General features: G+C 43.5%; 1 long non-coding RNA gene across 1 annotated transcript; it reads right to left on the reverse strand.

The window, feature by feature from the left end:
- Window positions 1–4427: 4427 nt before the first annotated feature.
- On the reverse strand, window positions 4428–11651 carry LOC142077399 (uncharacterized). The gene is made up of 3 exons (XR_012671780.1): window positions 7493–11651; window positions 5169–5232; window positions 4428–5080 (listed from the first exon to the last, which is right to left on the reverse strand). It is a non-coding gene; the product is annotated as an uncharacterized LOC142077399 (long non-coding RNA).
- Between the last annotated feature and the right edge of the window lie 204 nt (window positions 11652–11855).

Here is an 11855-nt window from a genome sequence, read left to right on the forward strand (position 1 = left end):
GAGTATGGGCATTCTCATCGGTGAGATCCTAGGGATGGCGCCCGAGGTGCATGCTGTGCTCCTCGAGCGCAAAGAGGACATCGAGACCCGAGGAAGGCCTCAGACACAGAAGACAGACCACACAAACTACACAACAACAGACACAGGCTGGAACTGCCCTGCCCTAGCCTCATGCTGAAGAGTAACCCCCTCCCTTTAACTGCCCAAAGGAGACTGTTCCTGGACAGCCCTTTGCCCTACATAAACTTTAAATGCACCTCCCTACAGTTGCCAACCTTGTCTCCTTGCCCCCTCCCCAGCCATCATCCCTCAACTTAGCTTTGAGAGGGCCAGGAGTCTGCATGCATCCTGACAAAAAACACATTTGGTAGCAGATATTTTCCTGCAATCACCAGGTTCCCCTCCAGCATCTGAAAAAAAAAAAAAAAAACTACAAAACAGCATGCCAGCAGTAAGCATCATGACAGTAGACACCACTCTCTTTCACAACACTCTCATCCTCACAAGAATCATGGCATTGAACTTGCCTGCTCCACGCCAATTACAGAGTCGGACACTGCGGCCACCGTTACTTGTGGCACCTAAGATACCAAGGCACACAAAGTTAACATTGCATTTATGAGATATCACCAGTCCCATGCTCCTCCTCTCTACTACCCAGCTCACCTCAAACGCTCATCCAATTCCAAAGGCGGCCCGCACAGCACCTGCAAGATCACAGAGAAACACTTCACTGAGTTGCCATGCAATACTTCGCTATTAGACACCAACCCGGCCCACAACCGCCTCACCTTCTCAGACCCCTCGTCAGCATGCGGCAGCGTCGCCCCTCCGAGCCTGCGTACGGCCCCTGCAAAAACCCAAGGGAAAAGGCACATGCTGAGATACTGCCCAAAACTGCAGCCTGCCCACACCGATTCGTGTCTCTCACTCCTTTACCTTGACAGCTCACCCACCCAGCCTCTGTCACCTTCGGTTGCCATGTTAAGGTTTCTGCACCACCTGTAGAATCAAACAACATGGGTTGCTTATAACTTCACCAGCAGTACCTGAAAAATAACCGCTACTTAGGCCCCCCAACCACCACTCACCTTGCCCGAGTCAGCTCCAGTGCCCGTATCCCACATACCTCCTCCCTTTGCACCCTTCAAATAAAAAGAACACCACACCATAATGTAGTCATATAGCCACCAGTCACATCGTCCCACTAATACCATGCAACAACCTTCTTACGGTACTCCACTCACCTCTCCTACGTCACCCTTTGGTGCGTGGCTTGTCCGTCTGCATCTGAAAAAGCAATAACATCGAAGAAGTCACCAGTTGCAGAGCAATAGCTTAACAATTCCAGAAGTCTTGTTTCCATTTAGGAATACCATTAAGAATCCAACAATACGTCCTGCCATTAATAAAAAACCACACCCAAACAACCCACAACCTTTAAGCCCCAAATATATAAGCATTAACACCTTGGAGATTCAATCTGCTTTACTACCACTACCCTTGACCAGCCCCTCCCACACGGCTCTGCACCTCCCCATAAAACACCATTGAAAGAGCTGTCCACACAACCTGCTGATGGCTACTCAATCCGAGATGACTGTACCACCTTTGCCTCAACGGTCTAGGCATATCAACATATTAACCATAGACTCTTATGGCTATTCCACCTATACCTGACTCTACAACCCCGGGCAGGGCTGCTCCAAGCCAAACACACACATGCACAGACCAACACTATACAGAACCCTACAAACAACGCGCCTCAAAGAGGAGAGAAAACTCTTGGCAAGAAGAATGACACCTAAACGGAAGACGCCGTCGGGCAAGAAGACCTGCAGGGCTGTGACGTCAGGATGCTCTATGGCAACACCACAGAAAGAGTAGAATGTCATGGCCCGTGACAAGGAGTTGCTTTCAAAACTGAGAAGATGGATGTGCAAGAAGCTTGGCCTCAAGACTTGAGAGCATAAGGATGCAGGGAAACAATCCCAGTCTGCAAAAATGGACGTCTAGAGAGTAGAGCTGCTCCCGCAGCCAGGAAGGGTGCCACAAGAGATGACCGTCAGGAAACTTCAAGACACAAGAACGATCCACGCTTTAAGCTTAACGCAAAAAGAAGAGACTGATGGGCACTAAGCCAATGAGTATGGGCGTTTGAGACCCTAGGGATAGTGGCCAAGGCACATGCTGTGTCCCTTGAGCGCAAAGAGCAATTAGGACATTGAGGCCCAGGAATGTTTAAGACACAGAAGACAGACCACACAAACTACACAACAACAGACACAGGCTGGAACTGCCCTGCCCGGTTCACGCTAACATCATGCTGATAAGTAACCTGCTCCCTTTAACTGCCCAAGGGGGACTGTCCCTGGACAGCCCCCTGCCCTACACTGTCTTTAAAACCTCTTTAGGCAATCACCAACCCAGTCCCCACCCTCCCTTGGTGCCCTGCCGGTGCCCCAACTTAGCTTTAGGAGGGCCGGAAGTTTGAACCCATCCTCAAAAAGAAAAACCACAGCCAGCCCACTGGATGAATCCAGGTTCCTCTTCATCATCTGCAAAGACAAGCCACTCCACACGTAACGCTGCCGTCAGTCAGCAGCACATCGATCCACAGGGACCCTTCCCACAACATCCCCCACCTCAGACGCGCCGTGGGGTTCCGCTCACCCGCTCCCCGCCGATTCCAGAGTCCGACGCCGCGGCCATTGTCGCTTCTGACGCCTAGGATACCGACAGAAAGTTACCATTGTGCTTGCCAGAAATCACCAGCCCCGTGCTCCTCCCCTGTACTACCCAGCTCACCTCAAACCCTCCTCCAATGCCAAAGGCAGCCTGCACAGGACCTGCAAAACCAGAGCAAAACTCTGCACTGAGTCGCCATATAATACTTACCCATCAGACACCGACCCTGCCCACAACTGCCTCACCTGCTCGGACCTCTTGGCAGCAGCTGGGCCCCACAGAGCGGCGCCTGCAAAAAAACCAAGCAAAAAGGCACATGAGGAGATACGGCCCGAAACCGCAGCCCACCTGCACCAATCTCTGTCTTGCACTCCTTTACCTGAACAGCTCACCGCCCCTGGCCTCCATCAGCTTGGGGCGCCACGCTGAGGTTGGTGCACCACCTGTAAGGCCCAAACAACATGGGTTGCTTATGACTTCACCAACAATTCAACACCTGAAAAATAATCACTACTTCAGCCCACCAATCAGTGCTCACCTGCTCACCCTGCCCGAGTCAGCTCCCATGCCCATATCCCACATCGCTCCTCAATTTGCACCTTCAAATTAAAAAAGGGAAAAAAAAAAAAAAAAAAACAAAACACAAAACCATAAATTAATCATATAGCCACCAGTCACATCTTCCCTCTAATACGACACACCAACCCACCTTCTTACAGCGATCCGCTCCCCTCTCCTCTGTCGCCTTTTGCTGGGCAGCTGGTCCCTCTGCACCTGCAAAAACAGAAGTGTCGAACTAGTCACCCGGTTGCAGAGCGATAGGGGAACAAGTCTAGGGACTTTCCCTATCCAAGCGATAGGGAAAGAGGTCTCCTTTCCATTTAGGAATGCCATCTAGAATCCCACTATACATCCCGTCCCTCTAAAAACCCACACCAACCCACAACCTTTGAGCCCCACCCATACAAGCCTTTCAGATTTTATCTGCTTTATTACCCCTGAAGAGCCCCTCCCACTCACCTGGGCTCATCCCCATAAAACACTGTTGAAAGAGTTGACCACACAACCCGCCAACGGCTACTGCTTCCGAGATGGCCGTACGACCCTTGCGCCCACCGTCTAGGCATACCGACATGCTGACCACAAACTCCTATGGCTATTCCACCTACCCCTGACTCTACGCCCCCGGGCAGGGCGGCTCCAAGCCAGACACACACAAGCACACACCGACACTGCACGGAACCCTACAAACGACGCACCTCAAAGCCAAGAGAAAACTCTCAGTGAGAAGAACAACACCCGGACAGAAGACGCCATCAGGCAAGATGACCGTCGGGACCGTGACGGTGACATGAGGCGGCTCTATGGCAACCCCAGAGAAAGAGCAGAACATCATGGCCCGCGACGAGAAGTTACTCTCAGAACTGATAGGATGTATGCGCAAGAAGCCGGCCGGCGACACCTAAGAACTTAAGGATGCGGGGAAGAAACCCGAGTCCATGAAAAATGAACATAGAGAGCGGAGCACCTCACGCAGCCGGCAGGGACGCCGCAGAAGAGGGCCGTGCGGACGCTCGCAAGAAGCCAGACAGATGTGCACTTTAAGCTCGTCACGCAAGAAAACAAGCGCCCGATGGGCGCTATGCCAATGAGTACAGGCTTTCGGGACCCTAGAAATGGCGCCCCAGGCACCTGCTGTGCTCCTCAAACGCAAAGAGCAATGTGGGCATCAAGACCCAAGGAAGGCCTAAGACACAGAAGACAGACCACACAAATGACACAACACATACAGGCTGGAACCGCCCTGCCCGGCACACTCTAGCATCATGCCCAAGAGGAGCCGCCTCCCTTTACCTGCCCAAAAGGGACACTGCCCGGACAGGCCCCGGCCCTACACTACCTGTAAAAACCCTTCGGGCAATTGCCAACCCCACCCCCTTGCTCCCGCAATCCCTCTCTGGCACTGGAGCCCCAACTTAGCTTTGTAGTACACCAGCAGTAAGGATCATGACTGTAGACGCCAACATCTTGCATAACACCCTCATTCTCAGTCACGTCATGGGGTTCCGCTCGCCCGCTCCCTGCCAATTCCAGAGTCCAAGGCTGCGGCTGACATTACTTGTGGCACCTAAGATTGCAAAAGACAAAAATACCATTCTGCTTGTGAGACATCACCTGTCCCGTGCTCCTCCTCTCTACTACCCATCTCACCTCAAATCCTTACGCAATTCTAAAGGCAGCCCGCACAGCACCTACAAAACTGAAGGTGAAAGCTTCGCTTAATTGCTGCAGGATACTTTGCTCTCAGATGCCAACCCGGCTGACTCTCGCCTCACTTTCTGGGACCGCTTGTCAAGGTGCTGCTTTGCTCCTCTGACCCTAAGTGCAACACCTGCCAAAATAAAACTCAATGACACATGCTGAGATATTGCCCAAGACGAGAGCGCACACGCACCAATACGCATCTCCCGCACCTTTACCTCAGCCAGTTGCCTGTGATGCCTCTGCCATTTTCAGACTGCTGTATTGAGATGCGGGTACCACCTGTGGAAGTGAAACAATTCGGGACACTTATGACTTAACTAACAATATGACATCTGACAACTAACAGCTATTTCAGCCCACTAGTCATTGCTTACTATGCCCGACTCAGCTCTAGTGCCTATTTCCCACATCGCAGGAAGCATCGTGACAGAAATAGAGGGGTGCTGAGGCGACCGGAGAGACAGAAGACTGCTCGAGGACACAAAGGTACTCGGAAAGGGGTTTGAACAGAGTACTGACGTCGCGAGGGAGATGCTGACCCACTGGAAGCGAGCGAGATGGAGGAGAGGACAAAAAGACTGCTCTGAGGAAGAGGATGACCCGAGAGATGTTCTGACAAATCGAGAGGGGTATGAATTACACTCCAGAGATAAAAGCGTGCCGAGAAGACGCTCTAAGACCTCGGGATGAACCAAGAAAAGAGAAAAAAAAAAAAGAGACAAAGAAAATTTAAGAAGTGACAGGGTATGTGACAAAGAAGAAAGTAGTAAAAAATAGGGATAGGCAGCTTGATAAAAGTAGACATAGAAAGAAAATATTAAAAGCAAAAGGGCACAAGGCAGAGGAGAAAAAAAAGTGAAAAAATAGGGACAGAAAACTAGATAAAAGTAGACATAAAAAAATTGAAAAAAGTTATTAAAGGAAGAAAAAATAAAAATATAAGGACAGCAAACTAAATAAACAGAGACGTAGAAAGAAAATAGAAAAATTGAGAGAGTACACAACAGACAAGGAAGAAACAAAAAAATAGGGACAGGAACTATATAAAAGCAGACATAATAAAAAAAAAATTTAAGAGCGACAAGATAAAAGAAATAAAGGAAAAGTTAAAAAAACAAAAAGAGCAAACTAAATCAACAAAGACACAGAAACAAAATTTAAAAACCGACGGGGTATGGCACAAACTAGAACGAAATAAAAAATAAAGACTGTGAACTGGAAAAAAGTAGATATAGAAAAAAATTTAAAAGGAACGTGACACAGGACAGACAGGAAATAATAAAGAAATAAGATTAGACATCTTGATAAAAATAGACAGCAAAAAAATGTTAAAAGTGACAATGTAGAAGACAGATAAGAAAAAAGCAAATAATAGAGACATAAAAATACATACAAGTGACCATAGAAACAAAAATTCTAAAGTGAAGAAGAAAAAAACATATTAAAAAGCAAAAAAACCTAATTAGACAGAGACATAAAAAGAAAATTCTAAAAGCGACCAGGTACGGGACAGACTAGAATGAATTAAAAAAAAAAAAAGAGACAGCAAACTGGATAAAAAATGCACAAGGAAAGAAAATTTAAAAGTAGGACAGATAGGAAATAATGAAAAATCAGACAGAGACGTCTTCATAAAAGTAGACATGGAACAAAAATTGTAAAAGCGATGGGATTCAAGAAACAGGAAAAAATTACAAAATAGGGACAGAAAATGATATTAAAGTACACCTAGAAACAAAAATTCAAACCGAAAAGAACTATGAGAGTAAAAAAATTAAAATTTTTTTAGTTAACTAGATGAAAGTAGACATAGAAAGGAAATTTAAAAAGCAACATGGTTCGTGACATACAGGAAAGAATTCAGAAATAGAAACAGGAACTGGATAAAAGTAGACATAGATGATTTTAAAAGTGCCAGGATTAAGGAAATAAAGGAAAAAAATTAACGAATAGGGACGGCGAACTAAAACGGAGACATCTAAAGTAAATGAAAAACTGTTGCGGCATACATGCACAGCCTTTATCATAACAGGGCAGCCCTACCATCTCTCTCCATTCATTGCACCTCTGTCTCTCTCTGTTGCCTCTCTTATATCTTCCTTCTGGCAATGATCACATGTCTGCTCACAATTCCCTTCACCTGTTTCTGTTCTTCAATCAGCTGGTACTCATTAGGCCAGCTCCTAATTCTTCTCCACACCTCCCCCTTGTTGTTTATGGTTTTGTAGCATTGCCAAAGTCCTATCCGAAACTCCCAATTCCAGAATTCTTCTCCACATCACCCCCTTTTTTGTTCTCAATTGCCAAATTGTTCATTATGTTCACTAGAACAAGTTCATATTCAAATGAAACCTGTGACCCATATTCTTTTATTGATTTGCGTACCTCCTTAATCACCTCATATGGTGGACAAACTTAACATTTCTAATTCTTTTTCCTATTCTCCATAACCCATATTCTTTTATTGATTTGCATACCTCCTTAATCTAATTCTTTTTCCTATTCTCCATAACCCATATTCTTTTATTGATTTGCATACCTCCTTACACAAACTTAATATTTCTAATTCTTTTTCCTATTCTCCATCACACAGTTCACTTTCCTCTAGAACATCACTGATACATGTGTGTGTGTGGGTACGAATCCCCGCAGCAGATCTTCTTGGGGTGGGAGGGCGGGAACAAATGGTGCTTTAGCCTCTATCGCTGCAAAACTTCATCCGCCGTTGGCGCAAGTTCAAATAAATCTTTCTTATCTTTTGATTTTCTCTCCAGAATTGCTGCCATTACATTCACTAGAACAAGTTCATCTTTAGCCTCTGTTTCTGTAAAGCTTCATCCGCCGTTGGCGCAAGTTCAAATGAATCTTTCTTATCTTTTGGTTTTCCCTCCAGAATTGCTAAATCAGTCACATTTTGCAAATCCTGCTCTGCAGGATGCAACTTCTGCAGAGCTGCATACACACAATATTCCTTCTAGAACTTCTAGTTGCAAAGTTTTCCTCGTCTGTAGTTCTTCTACTGAGATGCCGACCGCCCCATGACTAACGTATAAAGTTCATATAACTTCCCCGCGGCTGCTCACCTCTGTATCCGTTTTTTCTTTTATCCCGTTGCCTTTCAACGGCTTTTTTCTTTTATCCCGTTTCCTTTCAACGGCTTTTTTTTCTGTTTCCTTTCAACAGCTTCTATCCCATTTCCTTTCAACGGCTTTTTTCCTGTTTCTTTTCAACGGCTTTTGCAGTTCAGCGGGGCTCACCACCGGATATTTCTATTTTCTTTCTCCAAGACCTTCTTTCTTCAGGTTTTCTTCTTTCAGTCCCTGTTCGGGCGCCATTTGTTGCGGCATACATGCACAGCCTTTATCATAACAGGGCAGCCCTACCATCTCTCTCCATTCATTGCACCTCTGTCTCTCTCTGTTGCCTCTCTTATATCTTCCTTCTGGCAATGATCACATGTCTGCTCACAATTCCCTTCACCTGTTTCTGTTCTTCAATCAGCTGGTACTCATTAGGCCACCTCTTAATTCTTCTCCACAAAAAACCATCAGGCTACATGACAGACGAGAACAAATTAAACAACAGGGATGGGAGTTTGATAAAAGTAAACGTAGAAAGAAAATTTAAAAAGCAATGGTAAGGAAAGACAAGAAACAAAAAATAAAGAGCGTGAACAGGATAACAGTAGTCAAAGAAAGGCCATTTCAAAAAAGAGGATTAAGAAAGAAAACAAATTTGAAAAATAAGGACAATGAACAAAAATGCAGACAAAAAGAAAATTTGAAAAGCAAAGGCGTAAAAGACAGACAAGAAAAAAAATAAAATTCAGACAGCGAACTGGACAAAAGGAGACGCAGAAAATATCAAAAGCAACAGGGATTAGGGAAGTAAAGAAAAAAAGGTAATGACGGTGAACTAAATAAACAAACATAGAAAGTAAATTTTAAAAGCGATGGGGATTGAGAAGAAAAGATTAAAAAGTATAGATAGAAAATGAAAAAAAAAGTACATGTAAAAAAACTTTAAAAGCCATGGGATTAAGAGAGGAAAATATGAAAAAACAGGGACGGCAAACAAAAAACCGAGACATAGCAAGTACATTTTAAAAGCGAGGGGGTACATGACAGACAGGAAAGCAATAAAATATAGGGATAGGGAGCGTGATAAAAGTAGACATAAAAACAAAATTTGAAAATCCAAGGAATTAACAGAAAAAAGAACTAAAAAAAAGAGGAACAGCAAACTAAATAAGCCAAGACGCAGACAGAACATTGAAAAAGCAAGGGCACTAAGGAAACAAGAGAAATAAGAAACAATACAGACAATGATCTCAATAAAATCAGACATAGAAAGAAAATTTAAAAGCAATGTGTTAAACGAGAGACAGGAAAGAAATAAAAAATAAGGATAGGCCTGTTGATAAAAGAGGTCACGGAAAGAAAATCTAAAAAGCAATGACATACAGGACAGAGAGGAAAAACTTTCAAATAGGATCACCAAAGTAGACAAAAGTAGACATAGAAACAAAGGTTTACAAGCCAAGGATTAAGAAATGAAAAGATGAAAAAATAGGGACACTGAACTAGAACAGAGACGTAAACCAAAATTTTAAATAAGGCAACACTAAGGAAGGACAAGAAGTAATTCAAAACTAAAGACATCAAACGGCATAAAAGTAGACATGGAACATTTTAAAAGTAACAAGGACTATGAGAAGTAAAAAAAAAAAAAAAAAATTAAACAACAGGGAGAACGAACTAAAAACACAGAGACATAAAAAGTAAATTTTTAAAGTGACAGGGTACATGACAGGCAGGAAACATAAAAATCAGAGATAGGAAGCTTCGCAAAAGCAGGCATAGAAGGAAAATATTAAAAACAATGAGGTACAGGACAGATAGGAAAAAAACTGAAAACAGAGACAGCAAAGTAGATAACAGTAGACATTGAATCAACATTTTAAAAGCCAAGGGATTAAGGGAGGAAAGAATTAAACAATATTGGTAGCAAATGAAAATGCAGAGATAGAAAGAATTTTAAAAGCGAGAGCGCTAGGGAAAGACAAGAAATAATGAAGAAAGTAAAACAGCGAACGGAATAGGGGTACAAAGAAAGAAAAATTAAGGAGATGAGGAAAAAATTAAAAAATAGCAACGGCAAACTAAAACAGAGACGTAGAAAGAAAATTTTAAAAGTCATGGCAAAAAGTAAAGCAAAAGAAAACAATTTGAGAATCAAGACAACGAACAAGACAAAAGTAGAAAATTTTTCAAGCCGATGGATTAAGAGAGGAAAGAACTAAAAAATAGCGACAGTGAACAAAGAGACATACATAGACAAAAACTTTTCAAAGCGACAGTACTAAGGAAAGACAAGAAATCATTAAAAATTCAAGACAGGGAACAGCATAAAAGTAGACATAGAAAGAAAACTTAAAAAACAACAAGCATTACGGAAATAAAGGAAAAAAATTATGAAATAGGTACAGCAAACTAAAACAGATGTAGAAAGAAAATATAAAACCGAGGGCACTAATGAAAGACAAGAAATAATTAAAAATAAATACATCAAAGGGAAAAAGGTAGACATAGAACATTTAAAAAGCGAGGGGCATTAGGGAAATAAAGGGAAAAATTAAAAAGTAGCAACACCTAAGTAAGCCAGAGATGCAGAAAGAAAATTTACAAAGCGAAGGCACTACTAAAGACAAGAAATCATTAAAAAAAAAATACAGCGACCCAAATAAAAGCAGACAGAAAATTTTAAAAGCGAGGTTGATGAAAAAAATAAGGAAAAAATTAATAAATCGTGACAGCCAACTAAAACGGAGCCATAGAAAGAAAATATAAAAAGCAACGGCACAAAAGAAAGAAAACAACAAAGGGAATAAAAGTAGACATAGAAAGAACATTTAAGAAGTGATAGGCATTAGGGAAATAAAGGAAAAAATTATGAAATAGAGACACCAAACTGAAAGAGAGACACGAAAAGAAAATTTTAAAAGTGACCGCACTAAGAAAACACAAGAAATAAATAAAAAAAAAAAGACAGCAAATGGAATAAAAGCAGACAGAAAATTTTAAAAGCAACAGAGATTAAGAAAATGAGAAAAAATTAGAAAGTAGCGACGGCAAACTAAAACAGAGACATAGAAAGAAAATATATAAAGCAAAGAAATTAAGAACAGAGAGGAAAAAAAATAGGGTCAGCAAACTAAATAAATGGAGACATTGAAACAAAATTTTAAAAGTGATGACGTAGAGGATAGGCAGGAAGAAATTAAAAACACGAACAGGAAACTGGATAACTGGAGTCAGAGAGAGAAAATTTAGAAAGCAACGGGATACTGGCCGTATGGGTAAGAAGTTAAATATCGGAGAGGCAGCCACAGGGAAATGACATTGGAAGAGCGACAGGGTACAGAGCACAGGGAGTCACTGAAAACAGAGAGGGGTCATGCTGACTAGAGGGAGACCTAGAAATGCAATTTGCACAAACAACGGGGAAGAAGGCAGCGCGGGAAAAATGAAATAATAGCAGGTGGGGAGCTGGAAATGTAGAAGGCGATGGTGTACAGAACAGTGCTGACAAAAGAGCAAAAAGCTTTAGGGAGTCGGGCAGCTGGAAAGGTAGACGGAGGCAGGGACGAGCAAGGAGGTAGGCAGAGGTCTGGAGAAGCACCGCAGGGATGGGCCCTCACACAGGAGACGGGACGCACAACTCACCGCAGCTGCTGGAGACCGGCAGGAGACCTTTACTGCCCCGAGGCTTCTCTCTCTGCCCTTGCCCCTTCCTCCTCTGCAGTGCTGGCTGCCCGACCCTCACCCACCCAAGAGCAGGGGCCCGAGTGCTCCTCTCCCATGAGGCTTCCCAGACTCATGGCAGCTCACACGTGTGGCCAA

Source organism: Calonectris borealis, unplaced genomic scaffold (genome assembly GCF_964195595.1).
Source record: "Calonectris borealis unplaced genomic scaffold, bCalBor7.hap1.2 HAP1_SCAFFOLD_240, whole genome shotgun sequence".
Classification (NCBI taxonomy): Eukaryota; Metazoa; Chordata; class Aves; order Procellariiformes; family Procellariidae; genus Calonectris; species Calonectris borealis.